Genomic DNA, 25,452 nt, shown 5'->3' on the forward strand with positions numbered 1-25,452 from the left:
TCTTTCTCATCACTACACCTTTTATTCATAGCAGCACAATATTTCTTGGGAAACTCAAACAACTTTGTGCCTCTCTCCAAAAAAAACCATCAAAAAATGAATTTATTGACCCTACCCGCTGCGTTGTCTTCATGCCGACCCAGAAAAAATTGTTTAAATATGCAGGCACCCACATCTTCCTCTCCTTAAACATGTCACCTAGCCAATCCTTACTCTTAGCATGCTCTTCAACCTTAAATTCAACTAACATATCAGCCCACCTACTCTCAAACTCCTCTACGGATAGGCTCTCATACACCACCTCTTTCATCACATCTTTTAACTCTTCATACCTAAACTATCCATAATTATAGTCACCTTGATACAAGTACATTAGAACACATTATATTATTGGTATAACATATTTTCCTAAAACTTTGCTTTGGTATTAAGTATTATCTTACTTTACATTAATTTATGTCTGAGAAAATATTTTACAAACTTTCCTTTTCATCTTTGCTATTATCATACGATAGACAAATTTCTATCTTCCAACCTGTTTTACTAATACTTAGTTTTGCTATTAAGTACTATCTTTGACTAGTAATTATCTACCTGTAAAAAATATTTACTAACATATTTGTTTCCTTATTTAGTGCTATCTTACGATACGTAAATTGATATATGAGAACGATATTTACCTTAAATAATGTATTTTCAAATTTCTTTGCCTCAACTAACTATGGCTTTGAATAAACATTTAAATTAACATTTTAAGGATCCAGTATAACGTAAAAATAATGACGTAATAAAGGAAGGTTAAACTTACCTAGTATGAGTACCGAGCTTCATTGGGATTGTGTTCATTATGTGCCATAGACACCAACGATGTCGAGTTTCAGGCATTACTACTTCCAAGGGTCGTCTCATAGCCGGTGCCTGGTCAGTTAGAATAGCAACAGGACATCTTCCCCCATGCATATGCGCCACTGCCTAAACAACCATGTAAAGCTTTCAGCACCTTCATGGGACATTAGTGCACAACCAAGCAACAATGACTGGCCATGATGATTCACTTCGACAAAATTAGCAAAGGGGAGCTCATAAGAGTTAGTGAGGTATGTAGCATCAAAGCATACGACCTCCCCAAAGTCATTAAAGGCAACACGACTCCTTACATCAACCCACATAATGTCCTTTAGACGACCTTCCGCGTCAAGTCTGTGGGCATGAAAGAATTTATCGTTGTCCTTTTGCAAACCCTCAAAATAGGACATCATGGCGTTCGCATCCCCACCTTCCATTTTCAACTTTCGTTCTTTGTGTACTATGTGTGACATATCTTTTTCAGTTGGGATTACTTTTTCAATGCCACCGAAACGTTCAGCAAGATTAGCCCTCACATGTGAGACCGGCGCACCCGAATCATAACTTGTTATTAATCCTTCCCTGAAATGATCTGTTACATGGGCCATTCTATACTTTTTCACTCCCCTCCACTTGCTGGGAGTTGGCTGGTGGTTAACATGTTCTAATACGACTTTTCTTACTTCCCACTCACCTACCCCATTAACACTAGCTCTCAACATTGCAAGACACTCGCACTTCTTTGACTTCCTTGTCCTCTTTGACGGTGGCTCGGGTATTGCACTACTCCCCAACTCCATATTCTTTGCTCTCTTCTTCGCCTCCCTCCTCTCTCTCATATCAGGGGCACCATAACACTCACACCTCCATGTGGCAGCAGTCAGTTGTTTGCTTTTATTCATCGTACCTTGTGGCCTACAAACACCAAATCCCTGCTGTTTACCATATCTCTTATAGTATTCCTCAACATCCGCCCAAGTCCCAAAAATTAGCCCTATAGTGGGGGGGGGGGGGGGACAAGTTCCTCGTTTGTGGTTTTACAAAGGATACCACCACTCTTCACATGCTCATGAGTGAAACATATTCCGTCTTCCTCTGTAATAGTCCTATTATTCCTCCTTAGAGGAGTCACGTTGGAGGATTGTATTGACGAACCACCAAATAACGTGGTGGAACAACTCTGAGGGCTAAGACAAAATAAATTAACGTCTAGGTTGCTATTATGTGTATTACGGATTGGGGTGACAAATGATGAATTTTGGTCTACGTTGCCATTGTGTGTACTAAGGTTTGGGGTGACAAATGACAGATCAGAACTACCAACACAAGATCCAAGTGGAGAATGAAGACCATAACTTTCAATAACACCCTTTCCACACCGTGATCCATGAATAACACCAATATGCTCCTGTGAGGTTACAACAACATCACCCGATCCAAGAGGCTTTTGTTGAAGATCTTGTACACAATCATTATTATTCTTCACATACTTATCAACCTCGTTTACAACCTGAAATAAGTGAATTTGACATGTTTAAATCAATACAGTACCTATGCTTTACTACCTCTTTATTCAGGAATTATTCACATCAATATCTTAATTCATTACAAAATCTTAATTTTATTCTCGCAAAAACAACATTTTATTATTATGGATATGATTATTCAAAATTACAATCATTCTCACTACATTTTTTTATTATTAATTATATATACGAATTATTCTTATTTTAAGTAAAATGATTATATAATCCTAATTTTAACCTTTCCTTTAATTTTAACATAACACTAAAATTTCTTACATTAGTCATATCTTCCTGACCTTTAATTTTATAATAACTATATTTTTTATTTTTCAGAATCTTTTATTTTAAACTTTTAAGGATAATTCCAAAATTAATAAGGGTCCCTTTACTATTCATCATCTCCTACTCCAACCCAACCCCACACAGCTTTACAAAGGATTCCAAAATTATAAAGGGTCCCTTTACAAAGAATATAATAACAAAAAACACACAACCCATAATCACCCCAAAACAAACATACAACATAACCAACAACCATCATCAAACAAACCATAAACATCTAATTCTCGAAAAATATAACAAATTTACCTCTTCTGAAACAAGATCCGTCATTTTCATACCATCCACCTTCAAAATCCACTTCTATTGAGGAGAAATATCAAATGGCGGCGTAAGGGATGAATTTCTGAGGGTTTTTGCTACAGGGAACCCTTCATTTTTTATTGTCAAAATTTTTCAGAGTTCCCCAATTCAATTTTGGAATTGAAGGTAAAAAAATTTAGAAATTCAAATGGGACGGTGGATTGAACTCTGACAAACGACAATGAATAACAACAAAACGGCAGTTAAATCCCTTAACTTTTGTCTATAAACGCCCGTCAAGACCCTACTTTCCTTTCTCCTTTATTTTTTTCGATTTAACCCGCATTCTCCTACCTGTGTCCCATTCCATTCCCATAATACCCCCGGATTAACGCTGCTGTATAATCGGGAAGATTAATTGGGGGGGCCTCAATACTTTGCTATGACTCGTCAATCACATAAATCATATAATCAACAAGTATTCACAACTGTTTTAATCTTGGAATTAAATAAGTGATCACCAAGCTATTAATCAAGAACTCATCCGAGTGGAAATTCGTTCGAGCCACTTTCTTCGGAAAGATACGCCTGTCCTATTTTTCGACCCCCTCACAGTGGCGACTCCACTAGGGACAATATTGAAGTAATTTGTGCAAGTACTGCGTCAGTGTGGAAGCCGTATAGAAAAAATCGAACGTTACTGATATGCATGTTTTATATAGTATTTTTACCCCCGTCCCTTAGTACTTTTATGTGTCAAACGTGCTCTTAGGAGCCGTGTCTAGTACTAATGTGTGTTATTGAGTGTGCCTTGAGTTTCAGGTTTGATTATGAGAAATTGGTCTTTTTAGACCCGTTTCATGTTGATCTAGGCCACTATATGAGCCCGAGGAAGTTCGGGACCTCCATCGTCAACTTTCGGGAGCCTTTGATGGTTATGGTTGAGCCCCGAGAGTTAGACTCAGTGATATGGGCGAGCTACATTGAAGATTGCAAATCGCCCTGGAAGCTGAGGGCGAAATGCAACCATCGGGCGGAATTTAGGCAATTTGGATTCATCAACGCGCGCCCGATCGGGCGCAGCTCGCCCGATCCGGATCGGGCGGTCATCCTGGAGCCTATGTGGAGAGTTCACAAACCGCCCGATCGAGCGGATTTTGGCCCGATCGGGCCGACTATCGAGTGGATCGCCCGATCGGGCGAAGCGACGCCCGATCGGGCGACGCCAACCTCCAACAGTTTTTCGCGCATTTACTTTCCGTCTTTTAAGCTTTATTTTGGTAAACTATATAAGCAAGCTTTAATTATTTTTGGAGGACACTTTATTTTCTAGTATTGAACCTTAGTATTATTTCCCTTAGCCTAGTTTTCTCTCTAGTTTATGCAAAAACACTTAGTTAAATTCTCAATAAAAATTCAAGCTTTCACTTCCCTTTGTTCTTCAAATAGGTATTATTTCTTATTTCAATTCATTGTCTTGCTTTAATAATGCTTTCAATTATGATTATTGCTTTGTTTATTGTCAACATGCTTGAGTATTTTAATTTCTATGGTTGGGGATCCATGAATAATATGAAGGGATGATTGAATGATTATGATTTTTGGCATTGTAATTGATTCCTATTGATTGGTTTATTTCACTATACAATTAGATTTGCGCAGGTTTAATTGTGGTAGTTATGCAATATCAAATTAAGATTCGAGAGATGCAATTTGATGTTTAGGCTTGTGTCAATAGGTAGAATTAGAGTTAATACGTAGCGAGAGCCCGTTAATTCTAAGTCTATGATTAGTATCGACTTGAGAGAGCATGCTAGTCTAATTAATTACTTTGTTGATTATCGTGATTGTTCAATGTCCTGGATTATTATTTGTTGGCAAACCTATACCCTAGATTCCTTAATATATTGATTCATTCGTGTTTAATTATCATTCGTAGTCTTAGTATACAAACCACCAACCAACTCTTGTTCACAATAGTCTAGACTAATTAATTGATAGTAGAAAGAACGCCTGTTTCCCTGTGGATTCGATCCTGACTTCCCTTGCTACCTAGCTAGTGGACCTTAGGTTATTTTTGATTACATGATACGACTTTAGCCTGTCAGTTACGCCACCATTGTTTCCTCATTAAGTTGGGACGACCTGAAGTATTAAAATGTGACGAATGATCGCGACAGAACCACATACCCAATCTTGGCTTCCTTGGCATAGTTCATCTAAGAAGTTGGGAATAAGGAAACCTATCAGCCCGGGGGTGCACACGCTTCGGATGTTTTCCACTCGGCACGTTCACAATGTAGCACATCCACCAAAATAAAACCGTTTATCTCCTAGGTCAATTCACGGTATATGCCATTCTAGCACGTACCAGATAGGCCTTGATAAAATTCGTCATAAACCTGGATAATATGACAAGAACTTGTTAGGGAATTGCCGATAGGTTTGGTACACTTTGACACCAAACCTATTATTGTAACACCCCGACAATTCTCCTTTTTCTAAAATAACCCATTTTTATAAATATAACTATAGAGAATTATCAAAGTATTATCGTGTTAGGTTATGATACATATGACAATTCATAAATCATGCGGAAAAACCATAAACCCAGGAAAACATATTATTTACACATAATCATTTAGCATAGATTAGATGCATACTCTTTGTTGCGTGCCTTCCCTAGCTGCGCCCGAACCGAACAAGAACAAGTCTTTAGGACTCCAAGTGTCGTCCCTCCGTAGATAGTCCACAGCACGTCCGGATCCGCCTTAAGATTGACCAACTAGAATCGCCCTTAAGGTACTATTATTTTCGGCACTTTATGAAAATCAAATTAATTCTAAATTATTCTAATTTTCAACAAATTAATCATAATTAATAATTAGATTGCATAATTAACAAGACTAGGCATTCAAACTTGTTAAACATATGCAGTAGGTCAATCAAAAATTCAAGATTTATCAACAAGAATCGCAAATATTTAATTTAACATCTTAAATTTACGAAATTTTGCATTCGAAAAACTAAAACCTTCGAAAAGTCATAGTTAGGCTTCGAATTTGAGAATTCTGGGTTCGGCAGAAAAATATTATTTTTGTCAAAATTTTAGAATGCCTTTTACATGCGGAATTGACACAAAAATCACTCAATTCGGATGAGTAACGAAGAAACTGCCGAAAAACTGCGTACGTATAATTAAATAAACGCAATTTGCAATTAATTAACAATTACGAAAATTAATCACCCCTTTTAATTCTTGCAAATTTGTAATATTTAACCATGTTCATGCAATTTAGATTATGAAAATAATAAGGGGCTCGTGATACCACTGTTAGGTTATGATACATATGACAATTCATAAATCATGCGGAAAAACCATAAACCCAGGAAAACATATTATTTACACATAATCATTTAGCATAGATTAGATGCATACTCTTTGTTGCGTGCCTTCCCTAGCTGCGCCCGAACCGAACAAGAACAAGTCTTTAGGACTCCAAGTGTCGTCCCTCCGTAGATAGTCCACAGCACGTCCGGATCCGCCTTAAGATTGACCAACTAGAATCGCCCTTAAGGTACTATTATTTTCGGCACTTTATAGGCAAATGTGTGACTGAATTTTTCTCTCAAAAATTCACTTTGAATACTTTGAAACTTGTGTTATAAATTGTGAGCCCTAGCCTCATATTTATAGCGGTATGGAAAGGGAATCGAAATCCTATTCAGATACAAATTAATCAAACCTAGAATCCTACAAGAACTCTAATTTAATTAATTTATCAAATAGAATTTAGGAATTTAATCATTAACCGAACTCTGCATGTTTTAGGAAACGTGCACGAACACAAACACTTGCACACACACGCACGGCAGCCACGATGGGCCCCATGCGTGCGCGCGAGCAGCAACCCACTCAGCGCCCGCGCGCGCTGCGCGTGCTGTGCGCGCTGTGCGCGCTGCGCGCTGCGCGCAGCCTGCTGGGCCTGGCCTTGCGCTGGGCCTGGCGTGGCTGTTTGTGCGGCGCGCTTGGCTTGCTGGGCGATGGCCTGGCTTCGTGCTGGGCCTCGTCCGGCAGGCCTCGTCCGATGCTTATTCGTACGATGCGCTTCCGATTAAATTTTCCGATTCCGGAATTCATTTCCGATACGAACAATATTTAATATTTCCGATTCCGGAATTAATTTCCGTTTCGAACAAATATTTAATATTTCCGTTTCCGGAATTATTTTCCGATTCCGGTAATATTTCCGATTCTGACAATATTTCCGTTTCCGGCAATATTTCCGATTCTGGCAATATTTCCATTTCCGATAATATTTTCCGACACGTACCATGTTTCCGTTTCCGGCAACATCTACGACTTGGATAATATTTATATTTCCGATACGATCCATATTTCCGTTTCCGGCAATATCATCGTTTCCGGAGTATTCATTCCTTGCCTGTGACGATCTTAGCTCCCACTGAAACCAAGATCCGTCGGTTCCGAATATTCATAGATGGAGTATTTAATGCTATTAAATACTTGATCCGTTTACGTACTATTTGTGTGACCCTACGGGTTCAGTCAAGAGTAAGCTGTGGATTAATATCATTAATACCACTTGAACTAAAGCGGCCTCTAGCTAGGCATTCAGCTCACTTGATCTCACTGAATTATTAACTTGTTAATTAATACTGAACCGCATTTATTAGACTTAACATAGAATGCATACTTGGACCAAGGGCATTATTTCCTTCAGTCTCCCACTTGTCCTTAGGGACAAGTGTGCATTTCCTAATTCCTTTGTCGCTCGATGCTTGCTCTTGAACATAAGGTAAGAGTTGTCATCCTTATTATGTCCAGAGGTGTTCCTCGGTTTCAGAGTTCAACTGATCAAATAAACAGATAATCATAGCCTATGATTCATCCGAGCACGGCCATGCATTTCACAGTTTCTAGCTCTCCGAGTGGCCTTGTACAACTTTTAAGCATCTCATCCCGATTTATGGGAGGACAATCCCAATCTTGCGATCTTGAGATTAGACTTCGTTTGATAGGTGATTACCTGAGCGTTGCCTTTATAGCCTCCTTTTACGGTGCGACGGTTGGTCAACGTCAAAGCAACCAGTTCTCAAACAAGTAATCTCAAATCACTCAGGTATTGAGGATTTAGTGTCTAATAATTTAATGAAATTTACTTATGACAGACTTTCATCTCTTACAGTAAAGTTTCATAGGTCTCGTCCGATACTAGTCTTCCCAAAGTAAGTATCTATGCAAATGATTATGACATTGCCATGTCCACATAGTTCAAGAAACAGAACTACTAGTCATCTTGCATTCTAATCGTCTAACGTTTTCTATGCGTCCAATTTTATAGAAAACTCCGATTAGGGACCATTTTCAACCTTTGACATTCAAGTTCACTTGATAGACATTTCTTAGTCACAGGACTGGTCCTGACAGTCTATCTTGAATATATCGTCAAATTGAAGGGACTCATCATTTAATAAACCACAAATTAAATGGAAAAATGAATTCTTTTCATTTATTGTGAATGATTAACCAATAATGTTTTACAAAGATTTAAACTCTAAAACTTTAAAACATTAAACAGAGACATCAAAGCCATTCTCCAATATGCTTGATTCCCATAGCTGCAGTGTGCGAGTTGTGATTCGCCTGCGGCAGAGGTTTAGTTAATGGATCTGATATGTTGTCATCAGTTCCAATTTTGCTTATCTCGACTTCTTTTCTTTCAACGAACTCTCGTAGAAGGTGAAATCTACGAAGTACATGCTTGACTCTCTGGTGGTGTCTAGGCTCTTTTGCCTGTGCAATAGCTCCGTTATTATCACAATACAGGGCTATTGGTCCTTTAATGGAGGGGACTACACCAAGTTCTCCTATGAACTTCCTTAGCCATATAGCTTCCTTTGCTGCTTCATGTGCAGCAATGTACTCCGCTTCAGTTGTAGAATCCGCAATGGTGCTTTGCTTAGCACTTTTCCAGCTTACTGCTCCTCCGTTGAGGCAGAAGACAAACCCAGACTGTGATCTGAAATCATCTTTGTCGGTTTGGAAACTTGCGTCCGTATAGCCTTTAACAATTAATTCATCATCTCCACCATAGACCAGGAAGTCATCTTTGTGCCTTTTCAGGTACTTCAGAATATTCTTGGCAGCAGTCCAATGCGCCTCTCCTGGGTCTGACTGGTATCTGCTCGTAGCACTGAGTGCGTACGCAACATCCGGGCGTGTACATATCATAGCATACATTATTGAACCAATCAATGATGCATATGGAATCCCATTCATTCGTCTACGCTCATCAAGTGTTTTTGGGCACTGAGTCTTGCTTAGAGTCATTCCATGAGACATGGGTAGGTAGCCTCGCTTGGAGTCCGCCATCTTGAACCTATCAAGCACCTTATTGATATAAGTGCTTTGACTAAGTCCAATCATCCTTTTAGATCTATCTCTGTAAATCTTGATGCCCAATATGTACTGTGCTTCTCCTAAATCCTTCATCGAAAAACATTTCCCAAGCCAAATCTTGACAGAGTTCAACATAGGAATGTCATTTCCGATAAGCAATATGTCGTCGACATATAATACTAGGAAAGCAATTTTGCTCCCACTGACCTTCTTGTATACACAAGATTCGTCCGCGTTCTTGATGAAACCAAAGTCACTGACTGCTTCATCAAAACGTATATTCCAGCTCCTGGATGCCTGCTTCAATCCGTAGATTGACTTCTTTAGCTTGCATACCTTTTTAGCATTCTTTGGATCCTCAAAACCTTCAGGCTGTGTCATAAACACAGTTTCTGTTAAAACGCCGTTTAAGAAAGCAGTTTTGACATCCATCTGCCATATTTCGTAATCGTAATATGCAGCGATTGCTAACATTATTCGAATAGACTTTAGCATTGCAACTGGTGAAAAGGTTTCATCGTAATCCACACCGTGGACTTGCCTGTAACCTTTTGCAACCAATCTAGCTTTGAAAACTTCAAGTTTCCCATCCTTGTCCTTTTTCAGTTTGAAAACCGATTTGCTTCCAATGGCTTGGTAGCCATCTGGCAAATCGACCAAATCCCATACTTGGTTTTCAGACATGGAGTCTAATTCAGATTGCATGGCTTCTTGCCATTGCTTGGAGCTAGGGCTCGTCATAGCTTGCTTGTAAGTCGCAGGTTCATCACTTTCAAGTAATAGAACGTCATAGCTCTCGTTCGTCAAAATACCTAAGTACCTTTCCGGTTGAGATCTATATCTTTGCGATCTACGCGGGGTAACATTTCTAGATTGACCATGATTCTCACCAGATTCTTCTAAAGATCTCTGAGTTTCATCCTGAATGTCATCTTGAGCATTCTCTAGAGTTTGTTGTTTGACTCGAATTTCTTCGAGGTCTACTTTTCTCCCACTTGTCATTTTGGAAATGTGATCCTTCTCCAAAAAGACACCATCTCGAGCAACAAACACTTTGTTCTCAGATGTATTGTAGAAGTAATACCCCTTTGTTTCCTTTGGATAGCCCACAAGGATACATTTGTCAGATTTTGGATGAAGTTTGTCTGAAATTAATCGTTTGACGTATACTTCACATCCCCAAATCTTAAGAAAAGACACATTTGGAGGCTTTCCAAACCATAATTCGTATGGAGTCTTTTCGACAGCTTTAGACGGAGCTCTATTTATAGTGAGTGCAGCTGTATTTAGTGCATGTCCCCAAAATTCTAATGGAAGTTTGGCCTGACCCATCATTGACCTGACCATGTCTAGTAAGGTTCTGTTCCTCCGTTCCGACACACCGTTCCATTGTGGTGTTCCAGGAGGAGTCAATTCTGATAGAATTCCACATTCTTTCAGATGGTCATCAAATTCATAGCTCAGATATTCACCGCCTCTATCAGACCGCAGTGCCTTGATCTTCTTGCCTAATTGATTCTCTACTTCACTCTGAAATTCCTTGAATTTGTCAAAGGATTCAGACTTATGCTTCATTAGGTAGATATAACCATACCTACTGAAGTCATCAGTGAAAGTGATAAAGTAGCTGAAACCACCTCTAGCATTTGTACTCATTGGTCCACATACATCTGTATGGATTAAACCCAATAGTTCATTTGCTCTTTCTCCAACTTTAGAGAAAGGTTGCTTCGTCATTTTGCCAAGTAAACACGATTCGCATTTACCATAATCCTCTAAGTCAAATGGTTCTAGAATTCCTTCCCTTTGAAGTCTTTCTAAGCGTTTCAAGTTTATATGGCCTAATCGACAATGCCACAGATAGGTGAGATCTGAATCATCCTTTTTGGCCTTTTTGGTATTTATGTTATATACTTGTTTGTCGTGATATAATAAATAAAGTCCATTGACTAATCTAGCAGATCCATAAAACATCTCTTTAAAATAAAACGAACAACTATTGTCTTTTATTATAAAGGAAAATCCCTTAGCATCTAAGCAAGAAACTGAAATGATGTTTTTAGTAAGACTTGGAACATGGAAACATTCTTCCAGTTCCAAAACTAGCCCGGAGGGCAACGACAAATAGTAAGTTCCTACAGCTAATGCAGCAATCCGTGCTCCATTTCCCACTCGTAGGTCGACTTCACCCTTGCTTAACTTTCTACTTCTTCTTAGTCCCTGTGGATTGGAACATAAGTGTGAGCCACAACCTGTATCTAATACCCAAGAAGTTGAATTAGCAAGTATACAGTCTATAACGAAAATACCTGAAGATGGAACGACTGTTCCGTTCTTCTGATCTTCCTTTAGCTTTGGACATTCTCTTTTGTAATGGCCTATTCCATCACAATAAAGACAGCTTGATGTGGACTTGTCCTGCTTTGATTTAGCATTGCCCTTGGACTTTCCACCTTTCTTGAATGGTCTCTTTCTAGCCTTGAGTAAATCTTTGGCTTCACAGTCCAGTACTATTTCAGCCTTTCTGACAAGGTGAATAAATTCTGCAACTGTTTCTTCTCTTGGTTCACTTAGGTATAGTTGCTTGAAGCGACCAAACCCACTGTGTAGTGAATTGAGCAAGACAGAGACTGCCATCCTTTCGCTTATTGGTGTTCCTAGTAGACTTAGGCGATCAAAATATGATCACATAAGATCCACATGGAACCTCAGTGGGACGCCTACCCTTTGTTTAGTGCGAAGGAGCTGAACATGTGTTTCTTGGACCTCCATCCTATAACACCTGTTGGGAGAACTAACCTTTAGACCAGACATTGATTCAATCAACTCATGGACGTTCAGGTCCCTGTCCTCCGTACTTCCACGACAGATATCCCTCAGATTCTTGATGAGCGTAAAAGGTTCATAGGCTACAAACCTTCTAGCCCAATCATCAGGGATATTGTTCAGCATGAGACTCATAACCTTTTTGAGATCCGCATCCCAGGCGTAAAATCTCTCAGGGGTCATGTCTCTGGCATAGTAGCTTGGCATGGGATGTGACAGTACATACTCAAGTCCATTGAGTTTGACTATTTCAACTAGCTTAGCTTCCCATTCAAGAAAATTTGTCAGGTTCAGCTTGACCGTAAGCTCAGAACCCATGATGATGTTTTGATTGTTGTTTGCCATATTAAAACTACAATTGAAAAGAATAAACAAATAAATAACCATTCACAGTTTCTCTTAATAAACTTTAAATTCTAGCATACATGCATAATTCAATGTTTATTAAGCATTTTATTCAAATTATGTGTTCCGGCAGGTGTGAATAAAATGATTCCAAGATCCTAAAATCATTGAAGAACTAAGCACAGTTTGTCGACTTAATCCTAGAACATCTTAGGTAAGCAAAAGCCTTTTGCTAATAGTCTAGAAACTATTCTTGGTTGATAGGTACGTCTAAGAACTTATTAGGTAAACCTATCGAATTTGCCACGACATAAAAGGACTCCTTACTTATATCGTTGAGTTTCACCAAAACTAACATGTACTCACAATTATTTGTGTACCTTGCCCCTTTAGGACCAATAAGTAACACCTCGCTGAGCGAAAACTATTACTAGATTGATGTAAAGGATATCCAAGCAAGTGTATATTTTGGCATGGCACCTTTTAACTCAATTTTTAAGTTTGGAACTTAAGGCTCTTACTATGTTGGTTAGATTTTAAGTGAACTAAAATCCTTAATCATGCAACATAATCAAGCTTTTGATCTCATGCATTTTAAGACATATTTAAAGCAATAAATAACTTAAAACATGCATAAGATATTTGTGATCTAGTATGGCCCGACTTCATCTTGAAGCTTTGACTTCAAAGTCCGTCTTGAAAATCTCCGTGGGAGGCACCATTTTCTTCAAATAGGATAAGCTATAACTAATTACAACTATTTGATGGTTCGCAGACCATATTTGAATTGAAAAATAACTTTGGTACTTTAGACCAATTACATTCAAATTAATGGTACGCAGACCATATTTTCTATCCTATTTGGGCCATACTAGTCACTTCATAACCTGCAAAACAGTACATATACAATATATACCATTCACCCATTCATTATCATGAATGGCCCACATAGCTGGTTAGTAAAACACATTATGCATCACGTAAACATTTGCAGCAATTAATCAAGGGCACCAATAATCTACCAATTATTCAGTCCTTATTAATTCTAATCAAGTTGTTTTAACCTTAAGGATTTGTAGACCTAATCAAGAGTTTATGACTAAAAAGCGCTCCCACTTAAACCAATAAATTCATATGCTTTACCAATTTTAAACATAAAAATGTATTTCTAGTCTAACCGGAAACATACAAATTTAATTAAAATTTAAAGCTCATATAAATTTATAATTGAATCCAAAAAGTTTAATTTAATTTCAGTCGCATTTAAATTAATTCATGATTTTAATTTTAGTAAAATAATTAGAATAAATAACATTTATTATAATTATAATATTCAAAATTAAAATCCAAGAAAATAATTTAAATTATTAATTTTAAAATTAATTAAAATTACGTGAACTGAAATTTTCAAATTAAACATTCAAAACGATCTAATCGTAACGCAAACACCCTACGCGTTGCATGCCCATGGGCCGCACGCACACAGCCATTGCTGGCCATGTGCGCGCAGCCCATGCGCTCGTCGCATAGCTGCTGCATCCCTATCGCAAGCCTCCGCACGCATTGGTGCTCGCTGCGCGCGCCAGCGCTCATCGCACGCGGGCTATCGCTCGCAGTGCGCGCGCGACATCGCTCGCTGGGCGCGCGACATCGCTTGCTGGGCGCGCGAGCCATCGCTCGCTGGGCGCGCGACATCGCTCGCTGGGCGCGCGACATCGCTCGCTGGGCGCGCGACATCGCTCGCTGGGCGGGCGACATCGCTCGCTGTGCGCGCGAGCAATGCTAGGCGCAGCGCTCGTGGCACGCGAGCTTGCGCTCGCTGCGCGCGAGGCTGCGCGCTCTTGTGCGAGGCAGCGCGCGTTGTGGCGCAGCTCGCTTGCTGCCCACACGCGACTGCCTTGGCTCGCCCTACGCCCATGCCCATTCGTCCATTGGTCGTGGCACACGACACAAGGCAGGGCTGCTGCCTTGTGCTCGTGCACTACGCCCTTGCTCATTGCATTCGTGCCGCACGGGCGACGAGCTCCCTTGCTCGTCGTCGCATGCCCGCATTATACAACACCCCTTAAGGGTAACACGAAGCGTCCATTGCTTCGTGCGTGCAAGTTTTATGAACGAATCGCATAAAAATTTAAAATTTATATTTAAAATTAATGACAAATTAATAAATAATATTAATTTCATAATTTTAGGGCGAAAAATCGAAAATTTATTATCCAATTGATTTCCGATTGTTATGGATTCAAGTCTAGGTCATAAAAATTTAAAATTTATCGTAAATTTACAATTTTTATGGTGGTTTTTAATCATAGGTTTCTAATTAAATTACAATTAATTATGAAAATCAAATTAATTCTAAATTATTCTAATTTTCAACAAATTAATCATAATTAATAATTAGATTGCATAATTAACAAGACTAGGCATTCAAACTTGTTAAACATATGCAGTAGGTCAATCAAAAATTCAAGATTTATCAACAAGAATCGCAAATATTTAATTTAACATCTTAAATTTACGAAATTTTGCATTCGAAAAACTAAAACCTTCGAAAAGTCATAGTTAGGCTTCGAATTTGAGAATTCTGGGTTCGGCAGAAAAATATTATTTTTGTCAAAATTTTAGAATGCCTTTTACATGCGGAATTGACACAAAAATCACTCAATTCGGATGAGTAACGAAGAAACTGCCGAAAAACTGCGTACGTATAATTAAATAAACGCAATTTGCAATTAATTAACAATTACGAAAATTAATCACCCCTTTTAATTCTTGCAAATTTGTAATATTTAACCATGTTCATGCAATTTAGATTATGAAAATAATAAGGGGCTCGTGATACCACTGTTAGGTTATGATACATATGACAATTCATAAATCATGCGGAAAAACCATAAACCCAGGAAAACATATTATTTACACATAATCATTTAGCATAGATTAGATGCATACTCTTTGTTGCGTGCCTTCCCTAGCTGCGCCCGAACCGAACAAGAACAAGTCTTTAGGACTCCAAGTGTCGTCCCTCCGTAGATAGTCCACAGCACGTCCGGATCCGCCTTAAGATTGACCAACTAGAATCGCCCTTAAGGTACTATTATTTTCGGCACTTTATAGGCAAATGTGTGACTGAATTTTTCTCTCAAAAATTCACTTTGAATACTTTGAAACTTGTGTTATAAATTGTGAGCCCTAGCCTCATATTTATAGCGGTATGGAAAGGGAATCGAAATCCTATTCAGATACAAATTAATCAAACCTAGAATCCTACAAGAACTCTAATTTAATTAATTTATCAAATAGAATTTAGGAATTTAATCATTAACCGAACTCTGCATGTTTTAGGAAACGTGCACGAACACAAACACTTGCACACACACGCACGGCAGCCACGATGGGCCCCATGCGTGCGCGCGAGCAGCAACCCACTCAGCGCCCGCGCGCGCTGCGCGTGCTGTGCGCGCTGTGCGCGCTGCGCGCTGCGCGCAGCCTGCTGGGCCTGGCCTTGCGCTGGGCCTGGCGTGGCTGTTTGTGCGGCGCGCTTGGCTTGCTGGGCGATGGCCTGGCTTCGTGCTGGGCCTCGTCCGGCAGGCCTCGTCCGATGCTTATTCGTACGATGCGCTTCCGATTAAATTTTCCGATTCCGGAATTCATTTCCGATACGAACAATATTTAATATTTCCGATTCCGGAATTAATTTCCGTTTCGAACAAATATTTAATATTTCCGTTTCCGGAATTATTTTCCGATTCCGGTAATATTTCCGATTCTGACAATATTTCCGTTTCCGGCAATATTTCCGATTCTGGCAATATTTCCATTTCCGATAATATTTTCCGACACGTACCATGTTTCCGTTTCCGGCAACATCTACGACTTGGATAATATTTATATTTCCGATACGATCCATATTTCCGTTTCCGGCAATATCATCGTTTCCGGAGTATTCATTCCTTGCCTGTGACGATCTTAGCTCCCACTGAAACCAAGATCCGTCGGTTCCGAATATTCATAGATGGAGTATTTAATGCTATTAAATACTTGATCCGTTTACGTACTATTTGTGTGACCCTACGGGTTCAGTCAAGAGTAAGCTGTGGATTAATATCATTAATTCCACTTGAACTAAAGCGGCCTCTAGCTAGGCATTCAGCTCACTTGATCTCACTGAATTATTAACTTGTTAATTAATACTGAACCGCATTTATTAGACTTAACATAGAATGCATACTTGGACCAAGGGCATTATTTCCTTCATATCGCCCGTGTGAAAACGTAATGGCTTATTCAGAATTTTGCAGCGGAAAACATAAAACTAACTTTAGGTTTATAAATAATCAATTACAGAATTAATCCCAAAAACCAATCAACGAAAATAAGGAAATGTAAATAGTACGACAAGTTTAAAGTCCAATTTAACAAACCCAAGTCACTTAGCAAAACAAAATAAATACAAGCTCTCTAATCCCTATCCCAATGATGCATCATCTTCAAACATGTAGATGGGCAACGCTTATTGATCCTTAGAGACTGCTCACCAAAATGGGTCATCACAGGATCAATAAGGCATAGCCATGATCAACACACACAAACAAAGCACGTAATCAGCAAAGCTGAGTACTACATGCTAAAACAATAATAATCCTAACATGATTCTATTAAACGAACAACCCTAACATGATACCAATAAAACATAAGTAAAGATAACCAAAACATATTGACTTGAAACTACATTTGACTGAACTAGACCTTTGTATCATTAACATTATATTAATTGAAATAGTCAATGGACTAAGTTGCTACTAGAAGTCTTCATTAAGGAAGACGAGGTACGGGAGCGACTCCGTAACCCCAATGACCTGCGATATCGAGGAACTTGTGAACAAAATAGAACCAGTGATCAATCTGGCCCCAGAAAAAGTCATAGGCGACCCATGACCCCAACTCCTGATTGTCCGTCACTTCAGACGTGCACAGTCTAAAGCTATTGCTACTCAGTTTCACTTTACATGATTTACAGATTAATACTCTGTTATGACTCAACAATCACATTAATCATACAATCAACAAGTATTCACAACTGTTTTTATCTTGGAATTAAATAAGTGATCACAAAGCTGTCAATCAAGAATTCATTCCAATTAATTCAACCTTTCCTTTAACAATGGTTAACCCCTTGATATGGGTATAAAGTTTCAACTTACTAAACAAGGTCCTCGGTCCTCATAAAGTAGTGAAATGCTAAAAGGGAACAACGATCAATCGATCTAAACCCCTATGAAATAATATAATGTTCCCAACAAACATGCTTGCGTCAATCATCCACGCTAACATGTTATAATTCTCATAGTAAAATCCATGTTCAACACGTTCATACAACAGCATTAAACATGTAAATTTCAACATAACCAAGTTCAAAGACATAACAACATGGTTTCAACATAAGCGCACATCCCCAAGCACACAGGTATGTACGTACCTTATGTAAACAAACTGAGAGGCCACTTTAACACTTTCAAAAGTCGCCTAAAGAGAATTCTCCGCCTAAAAAAATCAACAAGGATTCCCAATGAACTTCTAATCATTCTCCACAATAATAAAGCATTCTAAATACATCCTAAACATATTTAGAACCTTCCCCAATATCAAAACTTGAGTATTTGATTTCCTAGCATAATAATTATTGAATCAATGATTGAAATTCGTTGAAAACTCTTCGCAAACATCATACTTTAATTTTTTAGCAATATAAACTCGTTTAAAAACTTCGCCAAAACCAACTTAACATACCTAGATGTTTAAACAATAATTTTAATAATCCACAACCGTCCTACCATGATTTACAACCATTAAAACCTTGAAATTCATACTTTAAATCATTAAACATCAATATTTCAATGCATTTATATAATCTGAAAATTAAATATATTATTTAAACATAATATATAAATCTGAAAATTCTAATTAAATCATAAAAATTCTGAATTCAATTCAATTAAAACATAACTTAAATTATTAACATAAAATTAGAATATTTAATGTAATTTCTTAGGGATCAAGAAATAACCAATAAAGAGGAAATGTGATGCTGGCCGGTGGCAAGGGAGGCGCGGCAGCAGCAAGGCTGACAAGTAGTGACACGGATGGGCGGTGGATAAAGCCTGGTGGTGCGTGCGGTGGTGGTAATTTCCGCAGCAACCAAAACACACAATTAATGAGGAGAGAAAGAACGAAAGAGAGGAAAGAAGGACGAAGGTGAGAAGAGGGTTACCGGCGGAGGACGACCGGTGGTCGGGTGGTTGGTCGCCGACGGTCGAGCTTGGTGGCTCCTGTGGTTGCTGTGAGGAAAACGGAATAATCGAGTGAAAAGGAGGGCAAGAAAACAAACGAAAGTAAAGACGAGAGGGAGGAGGAGGAAGAAGGAATTACCGGACGGAAGAGGAGGCCGGCGGTGGTCCGGCGGTTGTAGGTGGCCGGCAGCTGGCGACGTGAGTTGTAGCAGTAAGGGGAAGCAACGTGAGATAGGAGGAGGGTTTCCAATTCACGTGAATGGGGTTGAGACGGAAGGGTTTTGCTTTTTTCTTTTGTTTTCACGTGAAATAGGAGTGTAGGAATGTAATCCCCCTTAAATTTATAAATTTTATTAATATATTTTAACGTATAGTTATTTATATTTTAATAGAATTTACGAATTTTAATAATAAATATATAATTTTCAAAAAATAATTTTAGGATTTTATTTTGAAAAGAATTCGAATTACAAAAAACGTTCGAAATTGGAAAACAATCCTAATCAGTTTTGGATTCAAATTCTAAAACTAAATTCTAATTCTAGCCCAAATTGGCAAAGCCCAAAATAAAATTAGCCCATGATTCCATGCCCATGTTTCAACTTCACGTGAAATCTCAAACCCTCCTTTCTCCTTCACTGTACGTGAATTGCAAAACCACAACCCTCCTTTCTCCCTCACGCCGCTCCTCCATTGTTGCTACTGTTCAGCCGCCACCTGTACCCTCGTCGGCGATCACCGCCGTCCGCCCTTGCCCCGGTAACTCCTCCTTCCTCCTTCTCATTCCCTTCGTCCTTCTTTATTTCTCTGTACGGTTTATATCTCCTCCTCACTCGCTGGCTTAGTTTGCAACCACACCATCATCAGCCGCCTCCACCAACAACCAGTCGCCGCTAGCCACACAACCGTCGCGTTGCCCATCCGTCGGCCACCTTCTCCTCCCTTCACCTCCACACAGTTCTTCTTTTCTCCTCCTTTCTTCTTGCGCGGGGTCAACCGAAACCCCGAACGGCCAACGCGACCCTGCACCGCAGCGCCGCCAGCCGTGCACGCCACCTGTTGTCGCCGCCCAGCTTGCTCCGGCCAACCTTCCCTCCTCCTCACTTTTGGTTATTTCTTAAACCCTAAGTTATTTAAATGTTTTAATTAAGTTTATTAATTTGAATTTATGTTTCTTGAATTAAATTATTAATCTTTATAGTTAAATTATAATTTTCAGATTTGGTGTTGATGTTATAAATTAATTATTTTCAGTTTTGGTTGATTAATATATAAGTTAGGGTTTTAATTAATTTAGTGATTTAATTCATGTTTATTGAATGTAAATAATAAGTTATTATGATTAATTTATATTTTCAGATTATATATTATGTTTAAATAATAAATTTAGTTTTCAGATTATGTAATTGAATTGAAATAAGGAATTTAATTATTAAAGCATGGATTTTTAAGGTTTTAATATTTTAAAATCATGGTAGAATGATTATAAGTTATCAAAGTTATTATTTTTATGATTTTAAGTATGTTGGATATATTTTGGATTAGTTTTAAACTATTTTATATTGCTGGAAATTGTAAATTGCGTGTTATATTGGGATTTGTGATGATTCGTGATCGTTAGTGAAGTACTCACTATGCTAGGACATTTAGTAATTATGTTTGGATATTGAGGAATGTTCTAAATATGTTTAGGATGTATTTAGAGTGCTCTATTATTGTGGTGAATTATTAGAAGTTGATTGGGAATCTTTGTTGATTGTTTTAGGCGGAGAATTATCTGTAGGCGACTTTTAAAAGTGTTAAAGTGGCCTATCAGTTTGTTTACACAAAGTACGTACATACTTGTGTGCTTGGAATTTGTGTTATTTGTTGGTTATGTTGAAATTGTTGATGAACTTGGTTATGTTGAAATTGTTGATGAACTTGGTTTTGTTGAAATCGTTGATGAACTTGGTTATGTCGAAATTGTTGATGAACTTGGTTATGTTGAAATTGCATGTTTAATATTGATGGATGGGCATATTGAACATATATTTCGTTGTGAGAATTATAACATGTTAGTATGGATGGTTGATTCAAACATGTTTGGTTGGGAACACTAGATTATTTTATATATATTGATTCAGATCGATTGATCGTTGTTCCCTTTTTGCTTTTCACTACTTTATGAGGTCCGAGGACCTTGTTTAGTAAGTTGAAACCTTATACCCATATAGAGGGGTTGATCAGTATTAAAGGAAAGGTTGGATTTAATTGGAATGAGTCTTGGTTGACACCTTTGTGATCACTTACTTAATTCCAAGATAAAAACAGTTGTGAATAAATGTTGATTGTATGCCTTATGTGATTGTTGAGTCACAATAGAGTTTTAATCTGTAAATCATGTAAAGTGAAACTGAGTAGCAATAGCTTTAGACTGTGCACGTCTAAAGTGACGGACAAACAGGAGTTGGGGTTCATGGTGGTAGCCCATGGCCTTTTCTGGGACCGGATCGATCACCGTGTCCTATTTTTATTCAAAAGTTCCTCGATATCGCAGCTCACTGAGGTTACGGAGTCGCGCCCGTAACTCGTCTTCCTTAGTGAAGACTTCTGGTTGGAAAACTCGGTCCATTGACTATTTCAATTAAAATAATATTAATGTGGTTTCAAATTTCAACTCGGTCCAGTCTAGTCTAGTCTAGTTAAGTGTGGTTTCAAATTATTATGGTTTGGTTGTCCTTATTTACGTCATTAGTATCATGTTAGGATTGTTCGTTTAATAGAATCATGTTAGGAATATTATTGATTTAGTATGTAGTACTCAGCTTTGCTGATTACGTGCTTTTGCTTGTGCATGTTGATCATGGTTATGCACTTATGCCTTATTGATCCTGTGATGACCCAATCTTTGGTGAGCAGTCTCTAGGGATCAGTAAGCATTGTCCATTGCAGGTTTGAAGATGATGCATCACTGGGGTTCGGGATCTGGAGAGATTTGTGTATTCGTTATTTTATTTCATTTGAATTTGGTTTTGTTGAACTTGTTTTAATGGACTTGAATTTGATTTGAACTAATTATGTCGACTTCGGTTTGTTGGTTTTGTTTGTTGACTTATTTAAATTATTAAAGTTAGTTTTATGTTTTCCGCTGCAAAATTCTGAATAAGCCGTTACGTTTTCACATGGGCGATAATGCCTTGATAATTCTCTACGTTTTATATTAAAAAAAGTTATTTTAGGAAAGAGAGAATTATCGGGGTGTTACAAGGAAAGTTATGGGTTCATTGTATTTGGCTTTGCCAATTTGGGCTAGGATTATATTTAAGTTTGTTTGAATCCAAAACGGTTAGGATTGTTTTCCAAATTCAATCGGTTTTCGTAATTCGATTTCTTTTCGACATAAAATTTTAAAACTATTTTTGATTTCATAAATTGTTAAAAATATTCAAAATGTAATAAAAATAAATATACGTTAATTATATATTTATTTCTAAAACTCGTAAATTCTTATTTAAACATATTAACTATACGTTAAAATATATTAATAAAATTTATAAATTTACGGGGGATTACGATTCACACATTTTTCAAAAGTTTTCAACTTATTCTTACTGGAGAAGTACTTGTGCCACTCATGTGCACTCTTTTGCCAACTTAAAGTTGCTTGTGTTACTCATGGACACCTTTTTCTTATGCGGAGAATCCATTTACTTGCATCAACATGTATAATTTGCTAAAAATAAGCATAAAAATGCATGAAAACACCATAAAAATAGGTAAAAAGCGCGAATTTCTATCACATTCTACCCCCCTAAAAGAAAACGAGTTACGCCCTCGTAACTCATCTCAGGGAATAACTCTAGATATTTCTACTTCAGCGAAATCTGTTCCCAATACAACATTTTCACGAAAATCATTCCAATAAGTGAGATTTCTACACTTCTTTCCATACATTGCCTCAAAAGGTGTCCTCTTAATGCTCGCATAGTAACTATTGTTGCACGAAAGTTCAATCACATCTAGATGGTCTTCAAACTACCCTAAAGTCAATAGCACATGTTCTCAACATATCTACCATTGTTTGGTTAGTCCTCTCAGGCTGACCCTCGGTCGCAGGGTGGAAAGCAGTACTCATTTTCACTGTTGTCTCCAAGATGCAATTGGACCTTATTGCCAAAATTTCAGACTTTTATGGTCGGTAAGGATCTCAAATGTTTTTATTTAAAGGTAATGTCTCCAAATATTCAAAGCGAACGCACTGGCAGCTAACTTTAGGTCATGGGTAGGGTAATTAGCCTCATAAGGTTTCAACTGACGCGACAACGAGTGCGGAGGTCAAACGCTCCTTTAAAGTCTGGAAAGCTTCCTCACATTTCTCACTCCACTTGAATTTCGATTTCTTTTTCAACAAGTTGGTCACTGGTTTTGCTTTTTTTCTTCCGAAAAGTCTTTCACAAACCTCATATAATAGTCAGCTAGGCCTAGGAAACTTCATATATCAGACACGTTCTTGAAATAGGTCACTCACTCACAGCTTGGATCTCACGTATTGACCCCAAAATGTTATTTTCTTCAAACGAAACTCACTCTTAGCGAACTTTGCATACCATTGATTTTTTTATAAGCGTCTCCAATATAATCCTTAAGTTTTCAATGCTCTTTTCATTATTTGAATAAATCAGGATATCCTTAATAACAACAACAAACTTATTTAGAAATTCGTAGAAAATCCTATTCCTCAAACCATACTATGGCAGGTGCATTGGTTGACCCAAAAGGCATTACTGTAAACTCACAATGTAATCCCCCGTAAATTTATAAATTTTATTAATATATTTTAACGTATATTATCTATAATTAAATAGAATTTATGAATTTTAGTAATAAATATATAATTAATGTATATTTATTTTATTTTAAGTACGTTCTAAATATTAAACGATTTTTGAACGTTATTATATTTATATATTTAATGCATATTTAATTCTATTTAAATATATTCTAAATATTTTAACGGTTTGGGCAATCAAAAATAATTTTAGAATTTATGTTGAAATGAATTTGAATTACAAAAACACGTTTGAAATTTGAAAGCAATCTTAATCGATTTTAGATTCAAGTACTAAACTAAATCCTAATCTTGGCCCAAATTGGTGAAGCCCAAATAAATAAACCCATACTTCCCTCTCATTGCTTTTCACGTAAAACAAAAAAAAAAACAAAAAAACTCTCATTCCCATAACTCACTCCTCTCATGAAACTCCTCTCGTGAAACTCTCACCCTCAGAACCCCAAAACCTCTCACTGAGTTCTTGTTGCGCCGTAGCCGTCGAGCCGTCGAGCTCGAGCCGCCGCCGTCGGCATCCCTGTTCCTCCACCGTTCGTCTGGTAAGCCAACCTTCTCTTCTCCTTCGTTCCCTTTCCGTTTATCACTCCTCCTCTCTCCTTAATCGGTTCTTCTATTTTCGCACAGCCACCACCGAGGACCATCAGCCACCTTCGTCGTTCCCCTGCACGCTGCGCCGCACCACCCGCATAGCCGCTGCTGCCCTGCCCAGTCGGCCTCCCTCCTTCTCCTCCACGCACGCAAGCAGCCTTGCCTCTCTTCTGTGTTTCTTGCTCGAACACGCAACCACCATTGCCGACCACCGCGTCGCCCAGCCTTGCCGCCGCCAGGCCCGTTGCCGTGTGTTGTTTGCTGCCGGCCAGCACTTCCTCTTCCTCTCTCTTTGGTTATTTCTTAAACCCTAAGTAACTAATTATTTTAATTAATTATAATTGTTAATTTAAATTATGTTCTTGATATTAAATTCATAATTTTTATGGTTTGAACATGATTTTCAGATGTTGGTTGAGTTTATAAACGAATTAATTTCAAGTTTTGGTTGATTGAATTATAAGTTAGGGCTTATTTATGATTTATTAATTTGAATTATGTTTCATTAATTTGAATTATGTTTCTTGAATTAAAGTGATGATTTTTGTAATTTAAATTATAAATTTCATATTATGCAAATTATATAATAAAGTTACTAATTTTTAGATTATCAAATTACTTTGAAATATGAATTTTGATTGTTTAAAGTATGAAATTCAAGGTTTTTATGATTGTAAATCATGGTAGGTTGAGTATGGATTATTAAATTCATTGTTTTGAGGTACTAGGAACGTAGATGGACCTTGGTGAAGTTTTCAAATGAGTTTATATTGCTGAAAATTTAAAATACGATGATTGCAAAAAGTTTTCAACGAATTTCAACCACTAGTTCAATAATTATGATGCTAGGAAAGCAAATGTTCAAGTTTTGATATTTAGGAAAGTTCTAAATATGTTTAGGATGCATTTAGAATGCTTTATTGTGGTTGTCAATGATTAGAAATTGATTGAGATTACTTGTTGGATTGTTTAGGCGGAGAATTCTCTTTAGGCGACTTTTGAAAGTGTTAAAGTGGCCTATCAGTTTGTTTACACAAGGTACGTACATACCTGTGTGCTTGGAATGTGTGCTAATTGTTGAAACCATGTTGAATTGTTGATGAACTTGGTTATGTTGATATCGTTGATGAATTTAGTCAGGTTGAATATTGCATGTTTAATATTGTTGGTTGGACATATTGAACCTATATTGCA

Source organism: Spinacia oleracea, chromosome 3 (genome assembly GCF_020520425.1).
Source record: "Spinacia oleracea cultivar Varoflay chromosome 3, BTI_SOV_V1, whole genome shotgun sequence".
NCBI lineage: Eukaryota > Viridiplantae > Streptophyta > Magnoliopsida > Caryophyllales > Amaranthaceae > Spinacia > Spinacia oleracea.